Consider the following 19,804-nt stretch of genomic DNA (forward strand, 5'->3'; position numbering starts at 1 on the left):
ACCCACTCCAGTGTTCTTGCCTGGAGAATCCCAGGGACGGGGGAGCCTAGTGGGCTGCCGTCTATGGGGTCACACAGAGTCGGACACGACTGAAGTGACTTAGCAATAGCAATAGCAATGATGCAACAAAGATCCTCTCATGCTGCAACTAAGACCAGAGGCAGCCAAACGAATTAAACACACACACACACACACAGACTGAAAATGGCCCTCCTCCATCTTACAGAGTAGACAGATTCCTTACAGAGGAATACTTCACATATTTCCACAGAACAATAGCCAAAGTTATTAGCATATTTAATTTCTTATAAACCCTTTGACACAGATGTTACAGTTGGTCCAAGTGCTACCACCTGGTGGAAATCCCTGACCTAATTTCTCAAAGCCCTTGCCATCTACTTCAACCAAATACCCCAGGAGAAAAAGCTGATCAATATGCTTAAACCAACTATTTCTATAGCAAGTGTTCTCTCCTCCCCTTCTTTACCTACTGCAGGCCTCTCTAGCAGCATTGCCACCGTCATCTCTAAAGACGCTTATGTAAGGAAAAATTAGAAAAGGGAGCTTCTGGTTGAAGTTAATGGAGAAAAGCTTAATTTCCTTTTGATCTGATCAGATACTCAGATGTGAAAATCTATAAATGTTTCCAGGTCTGACTGCTCCAAAATACTTTTTAAAGGTCATTTACATAATCCTGTCGAGAATGCCATATGGGTAGTGGATCAAAGGCATAATCGTTACTCCCACGACTTTCATCCTATTCCGAGATTAGCTTCCTTAGCATGTCCTGGAAGCTAATGGACACTTTCCTTTAAACCTAACACAGTGCTGGTAACGTTTTTCCTCTGTGGGTCTGGAGTTTTAATTTAAAGATTATGCAACCACTTTTTAAGAAGCAATTTATTTTGAGGATAAAGTGATCTGCCTAAGGTTAAGCAGCTTCCTTTTCAGCTATTTTTCCAGCAAGAAGAGATAAAACTTTCAAGATCAAAAATGTGGGCATCTTCCATATCACTGTGCCTTTCTGATGACATCAACTCAGATAGGATCCTCAGGCCGACTTCTGAACTAATCCTTAGGGAATGTGCTAAGTGTTTTGGAGAACAAACAAACCTCTGGTGTGATACTGGTATTTATGATATTTTTGCCCTTTGTGAAGAAAGAGAGAAACAATTACCACAGCAGAGAGAAAAGAAATATCTTTAAACCCACAAATGTACATATAGATAAGAATGTGTCTGTATGTATATTATGTGTCAGGGAAACAGTGTAGCCTCAGGATAGAATCAGAGAAACCTGGGCACAAGTTCACATTCTGTCACCTGCCAGTTGTATGATCTTGGGTACATTATTTAACCCCTCTCCAGTCTTGCTTCCTTGTCTAGAAAAATTATAGTAATAATAATAACTTCATGAACTGTTGCAGTGTTCAATGTCACATAAAATCCGTATTCTTGTGCCTCAATAAGTAACTTCTCTATCAAGTTTGTTAGAGGGATCGTAGTGGTGGTGGTTGCACATGTGGGTTTTCTATGCACCTTAGTTGGGGCATGTACCCCCGTGTACCACTCTACGTCAGACATCCCTTGATTTATTCATCTAATGATGGTGATACCCATTCACACTTACCTGGTGGTATGGTGAGAAATAAATTGAACAACTGGCTCTTGGCAGGAAGTGGAGTAGGAGAGAAAAACTCTGACTTGTAGCACTTCCTTGGTGTAAATACTATTAAATACCACCATGGCCAATTTCAATGTACCAACACAGCATGATGTGACTGAACAAAAAGTTGAGAAGAGACACACGACTGGCTTTCAGACACTAGCTCCAGCTCTCAGCTCCATTTATCCAACAGCTCTTGGAATCAGCAGCAAGGGGGTCGTTCAGTGTGCCAAAGATTTCTGTTTTTCAGAAGAAGCCAGATGGTTCACAGGGATTAACTGTGTCCATGTTTGCATTATACATGAAGCAATTGAATAGAATATCTGACAACGATAGCTAAGGCTCATCTTAAGTGAAGTGATGTCTCTCAGTCATGTCTGACTCTTTGTGACCCCATGGACTGTAGCCCACCAGGTTCCTCTGCCCATGGGATTTCCCAGGCAAGAATACTGGAGTGGGTTGCTATTCCCTTCTCCAGGGGATTTTCCTGACCCAGGGATCAAACCCAGGTCTCCGGCATTGCGAGCAGACGCTTTACCATCTGAGCCACCAGGGAATCCCAAGGCTCATCTTGGAGTGTCTTTTTTGACAGAAGAACTGTGTGATAATATTAGAGAAGGAAGGCACCAGAGATATTATCCAGTCCTGGTGCAATTCCTAATTTTGAAAAGGAAATGTGAGAACTAAGGATTATGATAGAGAAAGCAATGGCACCCCACTCTGTACTCTTGCCTGGAAAATCCCATGGATGGAGGAGCCTGGAAGGCTGCAGTCCATGGAGTCGCTAAGAGTCGGACAGGACTGAGTGACTTCACTTTCACTTTTCACTTTCATGCATTGGAGAAGGAAATGGCAACCCAATCCAGTGTTCTTGCCTGGAGAATCCCAGAGATGGGGGAGCCTGGTGGGCTGCCATCTATGGGGTCACACAGAGTCAGACATGACTAAAGCGACTTAGCAAGGATTATGAAATTAGGTAAACAGTCACCTTCCTCCTTTTTTTTTCTAGCAGTGCTAGGATTAGAAAGCACATCTCCTTGACTCCTGTCTTTATTCTGCTTCCCCTGCCAGCAAAACTTATGCAGTCTCAGCCATTCAGCCATAAAACTCAAAGACAGAGGGGGAATCTGTACTTACTTGCTGCAATTCACCTTTCTATTCACTTGAAGGAAACACAATGCAAAAATAATTATTTTTAATAAATCAAGATTTTCCCCAAATGCTCACATATGGACTTAGCTCCAAGACCGGCCTTGGGACAACCCTATAGGGATGATGAACCTTAAAGAGAAGCTCTGGGTATAAACAGAATGGGTTCCTCTTTAAAGATAAGCACATGTGGAAGGGACTTATAGGCAAGACCAAACTATGAGCAGACTCCAATATATTGATATTATTTTTCAAAAAATAAACTTGTTTTAATTCTACAAATATTGTTGTTTAGTGGCTAAGTCATGTCTGACTCTTTTGTGACCCCATGGACTGTAGCCTGCCAGGTTCCTCTGTCCATGAGATTTCCCAGGCAAGAATCCTGGAGTGGGTTGCCATTTCCTCCACCAGGGGATCTTCCTGACCCAGAGATCAAATCCATGTCTCCTGCATTGGCAGGCAGATTCTTTACCACTGAGCCACCTGGGAAGCCCTCTGCAAATATGAGAGCATCTTTATATGCAGACACCACTTTTCTAGATGCTACAAATACAGATGGATAAATAAAGCTCTTGCCTTCATGAACTTGCTTTCTGGGTTGGGGTGGGTGTGGAGAGTGAGAAGAACAAAAAAATGATTAATAATATATCTTACAGTTGCAGCAAATAGATGCTAGGAAAAAGAGAGAATCCGAGTAAAGAGAAAGAGAGCAATGGCAGGAGGTGGAGGGGCTGCTATTTGATACAGAAGTCAGGGGGGAAAAAAGACCTTTCTAAGGAAATGACCTTCTGGGCAAGACCTGAAAGAAAAGAAGCATCCCTGTGAGGGAAAAATTAAGCATGATAGAAACAAGGTGGTTGTGTTTGAGGAACATGGGAGGGGCTGAGGAAAAGATAGTAAGAAATGAGAATCATGAAGGATTAGCCTTGCCATGGGAATTTGTTTTGGATTTTCTTCTAATTATGATGGCAAGCTTTGAATGCTTTTGAGCAAAGAAAGTGACTTGATTACATTTTTTTTTAATGTTGGCTGCATCGGGTCTTCATTGCAGCATCTGGCCATCTCCAGTTGTGGCGCATGGGTTCAGTTGCCCCTCAACATGTAGGATCTTGGTTCCCTGACTAGGGATGGAACCCACATCCCCTGCATTGGAAGGTGGACTCTTAACCACTGGACCACCAGGGAAGTCCATGATTAAATTTTTAAAGGTTATTCTAGCCATTGTGTAAGTACTAAACCTTAAAGCTAAGAGTTGAAGCAGGAAGGCAATTTTTCCAGCTACAGCTGTGATCCAGTTGAGAGATGATGGTGTCTTGGACAGCTGTGGTGGAGATGATGAAAACTGGTTGAATTCAGGATAAATTCTGGAGTATTGCTAGCAGTGCTTTCTGGTAGACCAGATGTGGGATTTTAGGGAAGGTGTTTGAAGTGTTAGTTGCTCGGTCATTTCTGATTCTTTGCAACCCCATGGACTGTAGCTTGTCGGGCTCCTCTGTCCATGGGATTCTTCAGGCAAGAATACTGGAGTGGGGTGCCATTTCATCCTCCAGGGGATCTTCTCAACCCAAGGATTGAACTCAGGTCTCCCCTATTACAACAAGATTCTTTATTGTCTGAGCCACCAGGGAAAGGAGGACTCAAAGATAACTCCTCATTCTTGGCCTGATTCCCTTTGTTTATTATGCTATTAGTTGGATGAGGAAAACTGAGGAAGAGGCAGTTTATAAGAGCACAAAGTACAGAATACTTTTTTGGACATAGTAAGTTTGCAATGACTGCTAAATATCTAAAGAGAGACATAGATGTTGAACTAAAGGAAGAATTTGAGTCTAGAAATATTAATTTTAACATCATTAGCATTTACTTAATTCTTAAAGCCAAAGGAGTAGCGAGACAATTCCACATAGAATACACAAGGAACGAGTCCCAGGACTCGACAATGTTTAGAGGGCTGGAGAAGAGGAAGGTCCAGCAAAGAGCCTGACAGAGAGTATCCACGGAGAGAGAACAATCTGGATACTGTGTAACCTAGAAGCCAAGTGAAGAAAGGGTTTCCAGAAGAATTAATGATGCAAAAGTTTGTAGGCATTTTAGTAAGTTGTTATTTAATCACTAAGTCATGTCCGACTCATGACCCCATGGAGTGCAGCATATCAGGCCTCCCTGTCCTTCACCATCTCCTGGAGTTTGCTCAGACTCGTGTTCATTGAGTCAGTGATGCCATCCAACCATCCTCTCCTTCTCCTCCTGCCCTCAATCTTTCCCAGACTCAAAATCTTTTCCAATGAGTTGGCTCTTGACATCAGGTGGCTAAAGTATTGGAGAGTAGAGATCTCAGAACTGACCAGTGGATTTTAATTGATGGAGGTCACTGATAATATTGCCAGGAACAGTTTTGGTTCAGGAGTGGGGAAGAAAACGTGATTGGAATGAATTTAAGAGAGAAGAGATTAAGAAGTGAAGATAGCAAATACTGGCCACTCTATTAAGGAAATGGACTATTTTTAAAGATGGGAAACATTTCAACATGCTTGTGTGTGAAGTAAGTAATCTAGAAGAGGGGTTCATGTTGAGGGAAGATATAACCACAAGGGCCACACCTTGGGTGGATGAGAGTACACAGCTCCAACATACCAGGTGGGACAGAGTTCTCATCAGGAAAAAAAATGTTATATTTTTTCATTTTGTATCTATGTGTTTGTATGAGATGGTGGATGTTGAGCAAATTTATTGTGATAATCATTTCATGATATTTGTAAGTCAAATCATTATGCTATACACCTTAAACTTATACCCTGTTGTATGTCAATTACATCCTAGTAAAATTGGAAGAAAAAAAAAACCTACAACCTTCACTCTGCCCCAGAGTCTCTCCCAGACTTAATTATCTCTAAATTAATCCATCCATTCAGTGAGATACAAACCTTCAGAGGAGCTAGTCAACTGTCAGGATATTTAGACTCTCCTCAACTCCAGCTGTTTCTCTTTTATCCACACATCTAAATGCCACCATCCTCATTTGCCTCCAGCACGGCTGTAACATCCTCACGTGAGGTGTTCCTACCTGTCCCTTAAGTTGTACAAGCTATATACCATGGTCAATTAAATTCTCTAAATCACCATGTTGATGTCGCTGATGAAAAACATTCATTAGTTCCCCAAAACTTATCAAATAAAACTCTAATACACCTTTACAGGCTGTTGAATTGTTAGTACCTGGAGCTCAGACCTTCTCATAGATTTTAGGACCCTTCTTTCCACCTAACAGGGTGATTATAGAGTAGGTACGTAATAAGTGTTTGAAGAATGAATAACAAATAAAAAACATTGCTACTAAACCATCAGTGCATAAAATGAAAATAAAGCTCTCTTCATTAATTATTAATTAATAATTATATTAATCAGAATTTCTTTATGTGATCCAAAACTTCATTTTCATAAATGCTAAAAAAAAAAAGATGAGATCAGTTGACATTATATTCTGAACTAACTAGATAAATGCCATCCAATTAATGTAATATACATAGGAGCATGGCTTTAAAAATGAGCAAATGGATTCATTTGTATAAACAAATAAAATGACTTTTTTTTTTTTCAGGCCCTGCCGAGTGTTGCCCTCGCCGTAGGCCTTCCCACGGCCAGCAGCCGAAGACGGGGTGCGGCACTAGACGTGGGCGACGCGCGAGGGAAAACGGCCCTGCGGTACAGCTGCACCCAGAGTCGCAGCGCCACAGAGCTGCCGGGCCCCATCGTAATAGCCTCAACTTTTTAGGCGATGACACTAGCTAGCACTATATAGATTTTCATTAAATTATTTAAATTAAAACCATGGTTATTTCTAAAAAGGGTACAAAAGCAGGAGCTTTATATACGTAAATAAGTTAGACTGCTTGAAACAGATGGTTCAAGACTTTAGATATTTCTCGTATATGTGTCTGAACTTTGAGAAAAATGATTGACAGGATGGCCTCAAATTACTTCTACTCCCATAAAAAAGCACATATTAAACAATAATGGGAAAATAATCTCAATGCACCAACTCTACATGAAAACTAAGCTGAAATCAAAACTGACAGCTCAGTCCCAAAATGCACATTCAATCTAATAGGAGAAAATATCAGCAGAAAATAATTACCCATTACTTTCACTATATTTTCAGTAAAATTAACATGAAAATGTTTCAGGTTGTTGTTGGAGGAAAATTCAACACACAGGTTAATCTTATCTTTAATTATAAAAAAGCAGTGCACACATTTTTTTAACATGCAAATTCAACTGTATATTATTCGGTGTGGGGAAGGTTTGCCATCAGGGGAAAAAAAAAATCTTTCTTTCAGAACAATGGTACCAGGTGCTAACAAATGCATTTCTATTTTTGGTTGTAATTTAATTCTACTCACAAAGAAATGTGCAAGACAGAAAACAATGATAAGAGAAAATTATGTCTATGTTCTGTTTAGTTTTAACATTAACTAACTAGACAGATACACCCGAACATTTGTATAAAAAAGAATTATAATTTTAAAAATAGGTTATAATAGGATGTTTAATGTTAACATTGCATTTTGCAGTTTATATAAGCATTTTAAAGATATTGCCACATTCTCTTTTATGAACTTGCAGAAGTTTTAAAGTCTATTACTCTGATATGAGACATGATGATTCATCAAAAAGGACGTTGTGAAAAATAGTTAGGGCAGATATTGAAATTAAAGTCAATCACACAGAGGTTTGGGGCTTTCCAGGTAGCGCTAGTGGTAAAGAATCCACCTGCCAATGCAGAAGTAAGAGATGCAGGTTTGATTCTGGGTGGGGAAGATCCCCTGGAGGAGGGCACGGCAGCCCACTCCAGTTTTCTTGCCTGGAGAATCCCATGGACAGAGAAGCCTGGTGGGGCTACAGTTCATAGGATCGCAAAGAGTCAGACATGACTGAAGAGACTTAACAAAGCACAGCACAGAGGTTTAATATTAATTGGAGTAGGGATGATATTGTAGAGTGGCAGAGAGCTCTTTAGTTGACTCTTTCCCAGCTTTTTCTGCTGCCTGCCCTGACAGTATCTTCTCTAAGAAGAATGACAAGGCAACACAAGACAATTGCAGAAGAGTTTTGTTGTTGCGTTTGCTGTTATTGTTGTTCCTCAACTAGTTTTCATAGAGTAAATTCTGTGATTTCTCCCCAAACTCACAATTTAGGTAACTGTTCCTTGAGGAGACAGCATAGTACAATGATCACGTATTCCAGCTAGAGCCATGATGCCTGAGTTGAAACTTAGCTCTACCACTTACTGTGTATCCTTGGGCAAGTTACTTAACCTCTCTCTATAAATATTTGAAATGGGGATGAGAATATTTCCTTCCTCAGTGGATCGCTTAGAGTATTAAATAAAATGATGCACATAAAATATTTAGTGACTGGAAAATAATAAATAGTCATTTGGGATTTTTCTTTCCTTCAAAGTACAATGTCAAATCTGTTGGTGGCCTCATAAATCATGGATTATAAAGACAGACAGTGCTCTTCTGTTAAAGCAACAAGGAACCTCTCCCCAAGTCCTTCTTGTTCTGGGTGTGTTTAGGAGGGGCACAATTGCACAGAGTTAGGAATAAATGGAAGTGTCATGAACATTCCAGTTCAGTTCAGTTCAGTCACTCAGTCATGTCTGACTCTTTGCGACCCCATGAATCACAGCACGCCAGGCCTCTCTGTCCATCACCAACTCCCGGAGTTCACTCAGACTCACATCCATCAAGTCAGTGATGCCATCCAGCCATCTCATCCTCTGTCGTCCCCTTCTCCTCCTGCCCCCAATCCCTCCCAGCATCAGAGTCTTTTCCAATGAATCAACTCTTCGCATCAGGTGGCCAAAGTACTGGAGTTTCAGCTTTAGCATCATTCCTTCCAAAGAAATCCCAGGGCTGATGTCCTTAAGAATGGACTGGTTGGATCTCCTTGCAGTCCAAGGGACTCTCAAGAGTCTTCTCCAACACCACAGTTCAAAAGCATCAATTTTTCAGCGCTCAGCATTCTTCATAGTCCAACTCTCACATCCATACATGACCACTGGAAAAACCATAGCCTTGACTAGACAGACCTTTTAAAGATCATGAAATCCTTATTAAAGCTTCTCTCTTTCACAAGTGGAATGAGGTTTGGACCAAACCAAGGCTAGGCAGAGCCTCCCTCTCATGATATGATAAATGTCATATGGCCAATACAGTTTGAGATTCTGCTGACCAATCAGTGTCCCTCTAAGTAACCAAAGGATCTCAAAGAACCACAGTGACTAGGAAGAGGCAGGTGTCTTTCATGGTTCTTCCAATGGAATAATGTCCTAATATGCTGACAAGTAAAAAACCTGGTGAACCAAAATTATAGGATTTAATCTCACTTTTATAAAATATTTTTTAATGTGGACCATCTCTAAAGTCTTTATTCAATTTTTTACAATATTTCTTCTGTTTGACGCTTTGATTTTTTTGGCCATGAGGCATGTGGGATATTAGCTCACCAACCAGGGATCGAACCCATACCTCCTGCATTGGAAGGTGAAGTCTTTACCACTGGAACGCCAGGGAAGTCCCTCATTTTTACAAAATATTAATAGCCATTTTCAAGCAATGGGATTATGTGAAAGGCACTTTTTTTTTTTTAATTTTGGGACAACTTTAAATTTGTAGAAAAGTTGGAAAGATAGTCCCATGTACCTGTCACCCAGCTTCCCCTACTGTCAACATCTTTTGTAACTGGCACATTTGTTAAAACTGAGAGATTGATATTGTTACCTTACTATTAACTACAGTCCAGACTTCATTTAGATTCTACTAGGTTTTTCTAATGATGTTTTTTTTCTTTTCCAGGATTCCACTTTGCCCTTAGGTATCATGTCTCCTGAGTTTCTCTGGTCTATGACAGTTTCTTGGTTTTTTCTTGTTTATCAGAATTTAACTTATATGCAGAGTACATCATGAGAAATGCTGGACTGAAAGAAACACAAGCTGGAATAAAGATTGCCGGGAGAAATATCAGTAACCTCAGATATGCAGATGACACCACCCTTATGGCAGAAAGTGAAGAGGAACTAAAAAGCCTCTTGATGAAAGTGAAAGTGGAGAGTGAAAAAGTTGGCTTAAAGCTCAACATTCAGAAAACGAAGATCATGGCGTCTGGTCCCATCACTTCATGGGAAATAGATGGGGAAACAGTGGAAACAGTGTCAGACTTTATTTTTCTGGGCTCCAAAATCACTACAGATGGTGACTGCAGCCATGAAATTAAAAGACGCTTACTCCTTGGAAGGAAAGTTATGACCAACCTAGATAGCATATTGAAAAGCAGAGACATTACTTTGCCAACAAAGGTTCGTCTAGTCAAGGCTATGGTTTTTCCTGTGGTCATGTATGGATGTGAGAGTTGGACTGTGAAGAAGGCTAAGCGCCGAAGAATTGATGCTTTTGAACTGTGGTGTTGGAGAAGACTCTTGAGAGTCCCTTGGACTGCAAGGAGATCCAGCCAGTCCATTCTTAAGGACATCAGCCCTGGGATTTCTTTGGAAGGAATGATGCTAAAGCTGAAACTCCAGTACTTTGGCCACCTGATGCAAAGAGTTGACTCATTGGAAAAGACTCTGATGCTGGGAGGGATTGGGGGCAGGAGGAGAAGGGGAAGACAGAGGATGAGATGGCTGGATGGCATCACTGACTCGATGGATGTGAGTTTGAGTGAACTCCGGGAGTTGGTGATGGACAGGGAGGCCTGGCATGCTGCAATTCATGGGGTCGCAAAGAGTCGGACACGACTGAGCGACTGATATGATCTGATCTGATCTGACATTTTTGAGGTATACTGGCCAGACAGTTTGTACACTGTGCCTCAATTAGGATTTTCCCGATTATGTTTTTCAGGCTGAGACTGAGAATATAGGTTGTTAAGAAAAATATCACAGAGGTAAAAGTGCCTTTCTTGTTGCATCAGCTCAGGGTGTATATGACAACAACATGACTTTTCACTGGTGATGTCAACCTAGACCTTTTGGTTAAAGTGCAATCTGCCAGGTACCTCCATTATAAAGTTACTGTTATTCCTTTTTCATACCAAAGTCTGGGGACAGGGGTGCTTATTGCTTTTGGGATGTCACTGCTTCTGGACCTGCTCAGAAGATAGAGTTGGGAAATAATATGAATGACTTTTACTTTGTTTTATTTTTCAGGTCCATATTTTCTAAATTTCCTGCTAAAAACGTTATATTAGTTTTCTGTTGCTATTGCGACAAATTATCACAAACTGAGTGCCTTAAACATACAAAACTTTTATCTTACAGTTTTGTAATTTATAAGTACCTAATGGAGAAGGAAATGGCAGCCCACACCAGTCTTGCCTAGAAAAAAACTCAACCACCAATGGGTCTCACTGGTCAAAATCAAGGGGTCAAGAGGGCTTGTGTTTCTTTCTGGAGACTCTAGGAAAGAGAGAATCCACTTTCTTGCCCTTTCCAGCTTATAGAAAATGCTTACATTCCTAGGCTTATTGCTGTCACTTCCTTTCTTCATCTTCAAAGCCAGCAATAATGAGTAGGTTCCTGTCATGTTGCAACTTTCCAACCTCTTGTTCTGCCTCCTTATTCCACTTTTAAGGACCCTTGTGATTACACTGGGCACAGTTGGATAATCCAAGAAAATCTTCCTATTTTAAGGACAGTTGATTTTAGCCATCTTAATTCCATCTGCAAACTCAATTCCCCTTTGCCATGTAAGGTAACATATCCTCAGGTTCTGGGAACCTGGGCATTTTTAAGGAGTTGAGGGAAGATTATTCTGCCTACTACAAATGTGAATTGTTTAGTAACAAGAAAAGCACATAAAGTAATGATAAATTAGTGTTTCATAAAACTTTGATCTAACCAGTAGCTTTATTTACCTCTGCAAATTAGAAAAAGTTCTCAACATCTATGAAATGTTATCATAATATATTGATTTAGTTACTTCAAGACAGTAGTATATAAAAAGCTACAATGTCTGTCAAATTGTAATAAATATAGAAATCCACAATGACTATTACACCAATGGCATCTCCTGAAATGTGGTACCTTAATGCTGTGTATGACCTGCTCCAACCTCCACAGGGGCTAGCAGAGAATTAAGAGGACTATTGCAGACCAGGCCCCACATTAGATGCTTTTCAAACATTAACTCATCCAATGTTCTTAATACCCTGCTGCTGCTGCTGCCACTGCTAAGTCGCTTCAGTCATGTCTGACTCTGTGTGACCCCATAGACGGCAGCCCACCAGGCTCTGCCATCCCTGGGATTGTCCAGGCAAGAACACTGGAGTGGGTTGCCATTTCCTTCTCCAATGCATGAAAATGATAAGTGAAAGTGAAGTCGCTCAGTCGTGTCCGACTCTTCACGACACCATGGACTGCAGCCTACCAGGCTCCTCCATCCATGGGATTTTCCAGGCAAGTGTACTGGAGTGGGGTTCCATCGCCTTCTCTATAATACCCTGCTCAATCTGACAGTCAGTTCAGTCGCTCAGTCGTGTCTGACTCTTTGCAACCCCATGAATCGCAGCACGCCAGGCCTCCCTGTCCATCACCAACTCCCAGAGTTCACTGAGACTCACGTCCATCGAGTCAGTGATGCCATCCAGCCATCTCATCCTCTGTCTTCCCCTTCTCCTCCTGCCCCCAATCCCTCCCAGCATCAGAGTCTTTTCCAATGAGTCAACTTTTCGCATCAGGTGGCCAAAGTACTGGAGTTTCAGCTTTAGCATCATTCCTTCCAAAGAAATCCCAGGGCTGATCTCCTTCAGAATGGACTGGTTGAATCTCCTTGCAGTCCAAGAGACTCTCAAGAGTCTTCTCCAACACCACAGTTCAAAAGCATCAATTCTTCGGCACTCAGCCTTCTTCACAGTCCAACTCTCACATCCATACATGACCACAGAAAAAACCATAGCCTTGACTAGACAGACCTTTGTTGGCAAAGTAATGTCTCTGCTTTTGAATATGCTATCTAGGTTGGTCATAACTTTCCTTCCAAGGAGTAGGCGTCTTTTAATTTCATGGCTGCAGTCACCATCTGTAGTGATTTTGGAGCCCAGAAAAATAAAGTCTGACACTGTTTCCACTGTTTCCCCATCTATTTCCCATGAAGTGATGGGACCAGACGCCATGATCTTCGTTTTCTGAATGTTGAGCTTTAAGCCAACTTTTTCACTCTCCTCTTTCACCTTCATCAAGAGGCTTTTTAGTTCCTCTTCACTTTCTGCCATAAGGGTGGTGTCATCTGCATATTTGAGGTTATTGATATTTCTCCCAGCAATATTGATTCCAGCTTGTGCTTCTTCCAGTCCAGCATTTCTCATGATGTACTCTGCATATAAGTTAAATAAGCAGGGTGACAATATACACCCTTGACATACTCCTTTTCCTATTTGGAACCAGTCTGTTGTTCCATGTCCAGTTCTAACTGTTGCTTCTAGACCTGCATACAGATTTCTCAGGAGGCAGGTCAGGTGGTCTGGTATTCCCATCTCTTTCAGAATTTTCCAGTTTATTGTGATCCACACAGTCAAAGGCTTTGGCATAGTCAATAAAGCAGAAATCGATGTTTTTCTGGAACTCTCTTGCTTTTTCCATGATCCAGCGGATGTTGGCAATTTGGTCTCTGGTTCCTCTGCCTTTTCTAAAACCAGCTTGAACAACTGGAAGTTCATGGTTCACGTATTGCTGAAGCCTGGCTTGGAGAATTTTGAGTATTACTTTACTAGCGTGTGAGATGAGTGGAATTGTGTGGTAGTTTGAGCATTCTTTGGCATTGCCTTTCTTTGGGATTGGAATGAAAACTGACCTTTTCCAGTCCTGTGGCCACTGCTGAGTTTTCCAAATTTGCTGGAATATTGAGTGCAGCACTTTCACAGCATCATCTTTCAGGATTTGAAATAGCTCAACTGGAACTCCATCACCACTAGCTTGGTTCATAGTAATGCTTTCTAAGGCCCACTTGACTTCACATTCCAGGATGCTCTAGGAATGTGAGCTCCTAGAGCTCACATTGGCTCTAGGTCAATGATCACACCATCGTGATTATCTGGGTCATAAAGATCTTTTTTGTACAGTTCTTCTGTGTATTCTTGCCACCTCTTCTTAATATCTTCTGCTTCTGTTAGGTCCATACCATTTCTGTCCTTTATCTAGCCCATCTTTGCATGAAATGTTCCCTTGGTATCTCTAATTTTCTTGAAGAGATCTCTAGTCTTTCCCATTCTGTTGTTTTCCTCTATTTCTTTGTATTGATCATTGAGGAAGGCTTTCTTATGTCTTCTTGCTATTCTTTGGAACTCTGCATTCAGAGGCTTATATCTTTCCTTTTCTCCTTTGCTTTTCACTTCTCTTCTTTTCACAGCTATTTGTAAGGCCTCCCCAGACAGCCATTTTGCTTTTTTGCATTTCTTTTCTATGGGTATGGTCTTGATCCCTGTCTCCTGTACAATGTCACAAACCTCAGTCCATAGTTCATCAGGCACTCTATCTATCAGATCTAGGCCCTTAAATCTATTTCTCACTTCCACTGTATAATCATAAGGGATTTGATTTAGGTCATACCTGAATGGTCTAGTGGTTTTCCCTACTTTCTTCAATTTCAGTCTGAATTTGGCAATAATAAGTTCATGATCTGAGCCACAGTCAGCTTCTGGTCTTGTTTTTGTTGACTGTATAGAGCTTCTCCATCTTTGGCTGCAAAGAATATAATCAATCTGATTTTGGTGTTGACCATCTGGTGATGTCCATGTATAGAGTCTTCTCTTGTGTTGCTGGAAGAGGGTGTTTGCTATGACCAGTGCATTTTCTTGGCAAAACTCTATTAGTCTTTGCCCTGCTTCATTCTGTATTCCAAGGCCAAATTTGCCTTTTAGTCCAGGTGTTTCTTGATTCGACTTTTGCATTCCAGTCCCCTATAATGAAAAGGACATCTTTTTTGGGTGTTAGTTCTAAAAGGTCTTGTAGGTCTTCATAAAACCATTCAACTTTAGCTTCTTCAGCATTACTGGTTGGGGCATAGACTTGGATTACTGTGATATTGAATGGTTTGCCTTGGAAATGAACAGAGATCATTCTGTCGTTTTTGAGATTGCATCCAAGTACTGCATTTCGAACTCTTGTTGACCATGATGGCTACTCCATTTCTTCTGAGGGATTCCTGCCTGAAGTAGTAGATATAATGGTCATCTGAGTTAAATTCACCCATTCCAGTCCATTTTAGTTCGCTGATTCCTAGAATGTCAATGTTCACTCTTGCCATCTCTTGTTTGACCACTTCCAATTTGCCTTGATTCATGGACCTGACATTCCAGGTTCTTATGCAATATTGCTCTTTACAGCATCGGACCTTGCTTCTATCATCAGTCACATCCACAGCTGGGTATTGTTTTTGCTTTGGCTCCATCCCTTCATTCTTTCTGGAGTTATTTCTCCACTGATCTCCAGTAGCATATTGGGCATGTACTGACCCGGGGAGTTCCTCTTTCAGTATCCTATCATTTTGCCTTTTCATACTGTTCATGGGGTTCTCAAGGCAAGAATACTGAAGTGGTTTGCCATTCCCTTCTCCAGTGGACCACATTCTGTCAGACCTCTCCACCATGACCCGCCCAAACTGCGACCTGCACATTTAGTGTGGGCGGCTACCCAACATCCGAGGTCAGGAGCAGAAGCCGGGAGGATCCCATGCCCGAGAGGAGAGAGCCAAGAGGAGTTACCCCACGTCCGAGGTCAGGGGCGTCAGCCGAGAGGAGCTACCCAGCGTCTGAGGTTAGGGGCAGCTGGCAGGAGGAGCTACCCAACGCCCGAGGCCAGGGGCGGCGGCCAGGAGGAGCAACCCCACCTCCAAGGAGTGGTGGCTGCGCAGGTGCAGGAGGGCCTAGAGGAGCTATTTCACATTCAAGGTCAGAAAGGGCGGCGGTGAGAAAATACCCCTTGTCCAAGGTAAGGAGCAGTGGCTGAGCTTTGCTGGAGCAGCCGTGAAGAGATACCCCACCTCCAAGGTAAGAGAAACCCAAGTAAGACGGTAGGTAGTGCAAGTGGGCATCAGAGGGCAGACACACTGAAACCATACTCACAGAAAACTAGTCAATCTAATCACACTAGGACCACAGCCTTGTCTAACTCAATACCCTGCTAGGTGAGGATTAATATCACACTTAATTTAGATTACACTTCAAGTCATTTGCCCAACACCATACAACTACTGAATATCAAAATTAGAGTTAAACTGGTAGACCTAACACCAAACCAAAGTCTTTATTCTTTATAGAGTGCAGGGGTGCTCTTTACAGCCATCACCCTATGTCCTTTAAAGACAAAAGAAGGCAAAAACACTGGCCTCCTACAGAGCCTGGAAATGCAGGTTCGGGGAATTCTTGGTCTTTCTGCTAAAAGGATTGGCAACCTACTCCAGTCTTCTTGCTCAGAGAATCCCATGGACAGAGGAACCTGGCCGGCTACATACAGTTCAGGGGGTCACAGAGAGTCAGACATGACTAAGCGACTTTCACATCACTGCACATCACTGCTAAAACAGGAGCCTCAGCACCTCTCTTTCCACATCACCCACCATGCCACCACCATAATCTTAACCTTATTCAAAATAAAGACTAGATTTTTTTTTCTATCACACAACAGAGCAACTGTTCTAGTGATGATGCTGCTACTGCTCAGTCACTTCAGTCGTGTCTGACTCTGTGCAACCCTGTGGACTACAGCCTGTCAGGCTCCTGTATTAATGGGATTCTCCGGGCAAGGATACTGGAGTGGGTTGCCATGCCCTCCTCCAGGGGACCTTCCCAACCCAAGGATCAAACCCAGGTCTCCTGCATTGCAGGCAGATTCTATACCACTTAGCCACAAGGGAAGCCCTGTTCTAGTGATAAATGGACATAAATTAGAGAAACCGAAACTATAGGTGGTTGGTAAATAAGCTTTAATAAGGAAAAGTTTAATAAACAGCAGGAGAAAAAATATTTACCCTTACTATTTCAAATATACATAAATTACAGAAATATTTATCAAGCATTTTAGAATTTTTTAAAAGTTGGGGTTTTTAAAATAGCTCCCATCATTTGGAGTATTTTCCCATGGAACTGATATTTTCGTTTACTGCTAGTGGCAATGGAAATTAGTACAACGTTTTTGGAAAGCAATGGAAAAATAGCAGGAACCACATGAATTTTCATTAATCTTTTGATCCAGACAATCCAGGAAGTTAAAAAAATAAATAAATTACTCAGCAGTATAGAAAACCTGGCTTCCCTGGTGACTCAATGCTAAGGAATCTACCTATAGTGCAGAAGACCCATGTTTGATTCCTGGGGTAGGAAGATCCCCCGGAGAAGGAAATGGCAACTCACTACAGTATTCTTGCCTGGGAAATCCCATGGACAGAGGAGCCTGGAAGGCTACATACAGTCCATGGTGTCACAAGAATTGAATACAGCTAACAACTAAACCACCACCACCACCACCATAGAAAATCTATATGCACAAGGTTCCCTGCTAAGTCGCTTTAGCTGTGTTCAACTCTTGTGACCCTATGGACTGTAGACCACCAGACTCCTCTGTCCATGGGATTCTCCAGGCAAGAATACTGGAATGGGTTGCCATTTTCTTCTCCAGGGGATCTTCTCAACCCAGGGATGGAACCCGCATCTCTTATGTCTTCTGCATTGGCAGGTGGATTCTTTACCACTAGCATCACCTGGGAAGCCCCACACACATAAGGTAATTATTGACAAAAACCTAGAAACACCCTAAATGCAGAACAACAACAAAATGACTTAGTAAATTATAGGACATCAACTTGATGGAAGACAATATAGTTACTATAATAGTAAATTTAGAATGTTCTCAATTCTAAAAAGCACATTTTTAACATGTCAACAGCTATAAAATCAGGATGTGTCTTATAATCAATATTGTCCTGCAATTCAATTAGAAGCCCCTCCTTTTTTAGAGGTACATAAAATAATGATACATCTTAGATGCAATAAAATATGAAATTTAAAAAAATATGCCAGTATGAAACTATTGTGCTAACATGGAGAGATTCTAAGTGTTTCATTTTGCCTATGTTCAAAATTAAACTATTTTTCAATAATAACTTTAAAAGAACAACACATTACAAGAGCTTTGATGAGTGGTGGAAAATTTCTAGAGTACATTCATCTATAAGGAATTTTCATATGCAATGAATAATCCATCTTTTATAAAGAAAGAAAACTGTGGAAGGACCTCTGACAGAAAGAAACTACTTTTTGGTAAATATGAAGGAATGAAAGGGAAAGGGGTTCAAAATGTTTCCTAATCTACCTTATGATTTGTGGGATGCAGTTTTCTTTTATGTCTAACTTCAAAAGGATCAGGAATTTGGTGCCATGGAGTAAAATTTAGAAACTGAAAATAGCTAAGTAGCTGTCTTTCTTATCATCTTTCATTAAAAGTTATTCTGAATTAAGACATAATTAAACTTGGCATGGAGAATTTGAAGGTAAGTAGTTTTAATCTTACACAAAAATTCTTGCCAAAAGCAAAAAAAACAGTGATATAAATTCACATGAGATTGGAAGGAGTCCTCATTTTCCTAAATACAAGTAAATAGTGATGATTATAAATGCAAAAAATGGGAAGCAATATTAGGAAAGAAATAAATATCATAATACTAAAAGCAGAATTTACTATAAGCATTCTGAGAATTTTTAAAACAACTATCATTAAAGAGTTAACAAAAGAAATGAGATGTCCATTGGTTCTTTTTCCTTTATTTTTTTCTATAAGAACATATGAGATTTATTTAGATCTGAGATGAAGAGTAGATGCAACCCAAAAAGAATGACTTAAGTGAGAAATCAATGTAAGTTGGGAAAAAACATCTAACTTTTTTTTCTGCTGATTACTTTTGATGTAATCATCAGAAACTAGAAATTCTAATTACAATAATTGACTCCAAATCACTTGTGGTATCTTCCCTTTGTTACTCACATGAGAAGCAGAACTTCCATTTTCAGTAGGGCAGAAACAGCCAGAAACAGTTCCCACCTCCAGCCAGGAACAGCCTTAGTTTTTCAGCTCCTCTGCAGCCTGTGGTCAAGCTCTCTGCAACGCAATATAAACCAAAGCTACCCACTTTATACTACACACTGGATTCCTCTTTAAGACCATTCTTTACAAAGAAAAATGAGATTTTCATCCTCCTTCAGTTCCCTCTGCTGCCAGTTTCACAGGATATAATGAAGGCCTGGACACCCAAAAACAATCTCAGTTCACAGGCTGACACAGAGACTAGCAGCCAGTACTAGACTGGTGAAGCAGGAAGAATCTAGAATCTGATGACACCATGGGTCTGCTCTCCCAGCTTTGGAGGGCCAGTCCTAGATATCCATTGTACATTTTCTATCTTTCCTGTACATTTTCTTTCTACCTAAGCTATAATTATTTCTGGTGTTCGATATTTACAACCATACCTAAGTTGTAACTGATATATCAGGTAAGTATATGTCACGTGCTTCTTGCTTTGTAAGGAACTGTTGTAACATTCTTCAAAAAATAGGCTTCCTTACCTCATTCCCCAAATTGAAGAATGAATCTGTAAGTACCTACACACACTAGACATTCTCTCTTGTGCTCTACTTTTACAGACTGGCAAGAAGGAAACACAAATGAGAAGGAACTGCCAAATAAAAATGATATAGCTGGATAAGATGGTGAGGAGGAGGAGAGTTGGCAAGCGGAAAGTTTGCTCTTCCTTGTCTAACATTCATCAGCTTATAAATACATCTTTAGCAGACTTGAAAGGCAGAAGATAGGTCTCTTAAAGCTTTGGATGTGAAGTCAGAAAACATTCTTAGTCCTAGTCCTGTGAACCTGAGATCTTCATGTAGCCACTCTGGTCTCTTTCCATACATCGCTATATACTAACCTCTACTACGTAGAGGTCCT

The 19,804-nt window shown here is 40.9% G+C and overlaps 1 pseudogene; it reads left to right on the forward strand.

The window, feature by feature from the left end:
• Nucleotides 1–19,804, forward strand: part of LOC113900695 — a 105,106-nt pseudogene that overhangs the window by 61,588 nt on the left and 23,714 nt on the right.

Source organism: Bos indicus x Bos taurus, chromosome 11 (genome assembly GCF_003369695.1).
Source record: "Bos indicus x Bos taurus breed Angus x Brahman F1 hybrid chromosome 11, Bos_hybrid_MaternalHap_v2.0, whole genome shotgun sequence".
NCBI lineage: Eukaryota > Metazoa > Chordata > Mammalia > Artiodactyla > Bovidae > Bos > Bos indicus x Bos taurus.